The following is a 5,309-nucleotide window of genomic DNA, read 5'->3' on the forward strand; positions in this document are numbered from 1 at the left end:
GTTTGATGTTTATTAAACTACTCGTTAAATAGTCTGCCGAATCTGTACAAAGCGTTTATAACAATACATAGTCATTTCTTGGAGAATGTTTTAATCATTTAATAGTAGATCTATTGAGTGAGTTACTACTTTAATCTACGTATGGGGTTTTCATTTTTATATTTCAGCCATACCATATATGGTATGGTGAAATATATTGTATTCGTAATGTTTTTTTCTCCTGTCAAATCTTCAAATCCCTTCATCTCGGTCGTTCCTGGACCGAATGACCTGAAATTTTGCACAATGGTAGAGTGGGTCAATACCAAGGTGTACTTTTCTCCTTTTTTTCATATCTGCCTCTAAAATGATTTTATTGAAGTTTAAAGGTCATGTTTTGACCAAAACGGTATATTTTGGCCCCCTGTACCCTTGAATTACAATGGAATTACCTTAAATTGGTGTAGATAGGCATTAGATAGTTGGTAAAATGATCCAAGTAAAATTTTTGGCATAAACCAATTTCAAATTATTAATTTCTGCACTTTTCTGAGGGGAAATTGGTTTTCTTTCGGCCTTCTCCCGTGACCTCAGAGCCCACACCTGCCAGGTGCCAGCGGTCTGGGGAGAGAGTTAATTGCTTTATGGACGCCAGCCAATCAGCGACGAGGAAGCCGAATGCTAGTTAATATTCATAAGCGGGGCCTTGCTATCCCGTATATATACACAAACAGATGCATATTACAGCCTTACAGTGGCCATATGTTACCCTGTGCCGGGTTTAAATTGTAGATTGCGAGGATTTGGAGTTAAGACAGGGTCATTTGAGCGGTAACGGACGGTACGCGTGTATTGAACGTTAGAATGCAAGTCTGTGTCGATGAATTTACCAACATTCCGCATGGCACTATCAATCATTTTCGGCAGATTTGACTTTGGGGGTTAGTTGAGACAATCGAGAAAATGGTACTTGGCAGAAAACGCGGGAAAATTGGACAGTTTGCGTTTAGTTTTGATACGTAAGTTTGACAGTGGCGAGAATACTTCTAGTGTTGTTGTTCTTTTTTGACGTAAACTTTGTACATTCAAATTGTAAGTAACTTTAAACTGCCAGAGTTTGAGCCCAATAAAACACTCTCAGTACCAGAGTATCACCACTAACCTCCGCAAAGAAACCCCCGAACAAGGTAGAAACTCCTATCCTCCAGGTCTCGCACGCTACGAGCAGGAAATTAAAACACTCAGACAAGATTACGTCCGATGGCTGATTGCATACAACGTAAAACAATTTAACAGTGGTATGCAGGGGCATATACTTAACAAAGAATTCGAAGGAAAATGAAATACTAGTATATAGATAAAGCCAAATCAGGTTAACTTGTTGGTCCTGGGATTTTTCAGAAAAGAAATGAAGCGAGAGGGTGGTAAAATTCTTGTAAAAATTGGAGACGTCTCCGCTCATACAAAACAAGAAGAAGATTGAAGTTTTTAGCTTTAAAAAAACACTCCTACTGCACAGTACCTGCACCTGCTTGACAATATTATTAAAACGTATGCCCTACTTTTAAAAAAGTTCACTGCAATAATAAATGTACCCACATCACAAGGAGATTATGACGGTACTTAGACCTAGTTTTCGAAGTGGAAATTGTTGAATGGCGTAATGTAATTTTATGATGAAAATTTTCTGAATGGAAGATGCGTTTTTTTCACTCTCGGAAAAATAAGAGTTGCCACAATTCTAAAAGCCAATCAGTTATGCATAGGCGCTCCTGTGGAAGATTATATTCTTCCATATGGGCCCGGGGCATATTGGGCAAGCTCTGTTTTGACCTGGAATCAATTCACAATATTAGTTCTCTTTTGGGGATAACTTACAGTTAAAATATTGCATTTTTGCGAAGGGGTGACTTGGAATAGTCCAATGTTGCGTGGGAATGGGTATGGCTGAAATATGCTGTATTTGCACCCAAGCAAATGTCGGCCTTTCTAGTTTCTTTATAGTTATCATCAAAGTATTTTTTGATCCGGTAGACTAAGTATACTGATATTTACCTCCATGAAATGTCATGGAGGTTATATTTACCTCCATCCATGAAATGTCATGGAGGTAATATTTTACCCTGCGTTTGTCTGTCTGTCTGTCTGTCTGTGTGTGTGTAAACAAGATAACTCAAGAACGGTTGGGTGGATTGGTTTCATACTTGGTGTGTTGGTAGGGTGTGACAAAAGCTGGAAATGATTAGATTTTGGGCCCCCTAGCGGCTCCCCTTGGTACTGCAGCGCAACTTCCGGTTTTGCTATCTCGGTGTTCTGAACAGGCTATGGTCACGATTTTTGAGTGTTAGATAGCTCATGTGCTCAGGAAGAAATGACATAAGTTTGGGTCCCCTAGCGTCTAGTTTTGGGATAGCAGGGCCATTTTTGTCAAAAACTTCTGAAGATGATAACTCAAGAAGGGAACAACGGATTTTCATCATTTTTGGTATGTAGGTACCTTAGGCAATGTTTTACAAGATAAGATACTAATTATGCAAAATAGGAGCACATTTGCATAATTAATGAGAATATTCTATCATAGCAGTTTTTTCAATGTATCTCTTGTTCCAGACATGCTATGGTCTTGACATTTATGTGGTAGATAGCTTTTAGTGCCATAAACAAGTGGGCAAGTTTCAGCCCCCTAACATTTGATTGTGGAATTGCAGGGGTGTTTTTGTCAGGACACTCCAAAGAGTGCAGAAAGGAACGACGGATTGCCTGCATTTTAGGCATGCAGGTAGCTTAGGCAAAGATGTTCATAATGATATACATGTTATGCAAATGAGGACTTAATTTGCATAATTAATGAGGAAATTGTATAGTTCCATTGTTTTTAATAACTGGACCTCAATACATGTAACACATGTTAATTATGATTGGTGGAATATAAGCAGATACCAAATATGGTAATGATGAACTTATTTGCATAATTTATGTAAAAATTCCAAAACCACTTTATGATTAATAATGGGAATTTTATAATTGTGACGTGTACGTTAGTCAATGATAAACAACACCATGCATAAACTATGTTAATTTGTTAGTCAATTGCATGACATTTATGAAAGCTCTAAAATTTCATGGAGGTATGAGGTCGCCGAACTCTAGTTTACCCTGCGTTTGTCTGTGTGTCTGTGTGTGTGTAAACAAGATAACTCAAGAACGGCTGGGTGGATTGGTTTCATACTTGGTGTTTTGGTAGTGTGTGATGAAAGCTGAAAATGATTAGATTTTGGGCCCCCTAGAGACTTCCCTTGGTACTGCAGTGCAACTTCCGGTTTTGCTATCTCGGTGTTCTGAACATGCTATGGTCACGATTTTAAGGTGTAAGATAGCTCTTGTGCTCAGGAAGAAGTTACATAAGTTTGGGCTCCCTAGCGGCTAGTTTTGGGAAAGCAGGGGTATTTTTGTCAAAAACTTCTGAAGAGGATAACTCAAGAAGGGAACAACAGATTTTTCATGATTTTGGTATGTAGGTACCTTAGACAATGTTGTACAAGATAAGATACTAATTATGCAAAATAGGCACACATTTGCATAATTAATGAGAATATTCTATCATAGCAGTTTTTCAATGTATCTCTTATCCCGGACGTGATATGGTCGTGACATTTGGGTGGTAGATAGCTTTTAGCGTCATGAAAAAGTGGGGCAGGTTTCAGTCCCCTAACATTTAATTGTGGAACTGCAGGGGCGTTTTTGTCAAGACACTCAAAAGAGGATAACTGCAGAAAGGAACAATGGATTGCCTGCATTTTAGGTATGCAGGTAGCTTGGGCAAAGATGTTCATAATGATATGCATTTTATGCAAATGAGGACTTAATTTGCATAATTAATGAGGAAATTGTATAATTCCATTGTTTGCAATAACTGGACTTCAATAAATGTAACACTTGTTAATTATAATCGGCGGAACATATGCACATATCAAATATGCAAATGAGGAACTTATTTGCATAATTTATGCAAAAATTGCAAAACAAATTAATGATTAATGATCTGAATTGGGAATTTTAATTGTGATATGTGTACTGTACGTTAATCAATGATGAACAACACCATGCATAAATCGTGTTAATATTAAGTCATTTGCATGAAATTAACAAAAGCTCTAAATATTCATGGAGGTATGAGGTCGCCGAACTCTAGTTCTACAGTATTTTTTTTTCTTTTGAATGTTTTAACTCTCTGACAGTTTCAAGTTTGCTCATCATTTCGCTTGTTGTTTTGCTTGTATGGCTTCTTTATATTTGATAATCCGCTTTAAAGCTTCTCAGCAATACACAATTATAACTGCAGTGGCAATATGATATTTTGGCTATTTTACAGCAAACCAGAGCCCAGAAACATGCCTTAAAGTATTTTTTTAACAAAATATTTTAAAAAAATAGAGCTCGGCGACCTCTGTCAATTTTTTTGTCAATTTTTTTAAAATAATTTAATTATTGTGGCTCAGATATTCTTTTATTCAAAATAATTCAGACTAATTATAAATATCGCCTAAAAACCCTCATGGTGTCTTGGAATGGACTCTATAAGCTTTAGGTCCAAAATTGTTCAAGAAAAAATGTATTTACAGGTAGATTCTAACTTAGAACAGTTAGTTTCAGCACTGCGCCTGCGTATAATACTGACCTTTGCCCCCAGCAGACACCGCGCACCAGGACGAAGCCACCAGCCGCGGTGTATTGTGGGAGTTCCTGTTCACCCACCGCCGTTACGCGGCCGCCATCTTGGCCGTGACGGTAGTTGTGCTGCTGGTCTCTCTGGGAGCCGCCATGGTGGAGCTCAATGGGCAGGTCAACAAGAATCAGCGGGTAAATACTTTGTATTAGCAGCTTTAATTACCAGGTAGTTTGTTGTAAATCCTTAGCTTCCTTGATGATGATGATGGTGGTGATGGTGATGATGGTGGTGATGATGATGATGGTGGTGATGGTGATGATGAAAGTGGTGATGATGATGATGGTGGTGATGGTGATGATGATGAAAAAAATGATGATGATGATAATGATAATGCTGATGACGGTGGTGATGGTGGTGATGATGGTGGTGGTGATGGTGATGATGAAAAGTGGTGATGATGATGATGAAAGTGGTGATGATGATGATAATGATAATGCTGATGACGGTGGTGATGGTGATGATGATGATGATGAAATTGGTGATGATGATGATGATAATGATGATGATGATGGAGATGATGATCATCATCCTTATATATCGATCATCATCATGATAATGGCCCAGTACTCCATTTGGACGTAAGTTATCTTGGTTTTCCTTG

The sequence above is a fragment of the Branchiostoma floridae genome, chromosome 4 (assembly GCF_000003815.2).
Source record: "Branchiostoma floridae strain S238N-H82 chromosome 4, Bfl_VNyyK, whole genome shotgun sequence".
NCBI lineage: Eukaryota > Metazoa > Chordata > Leptocardii > Amphioxiformes > Branchiostomatidae > Branchiostoma > Branchiostoma floridae.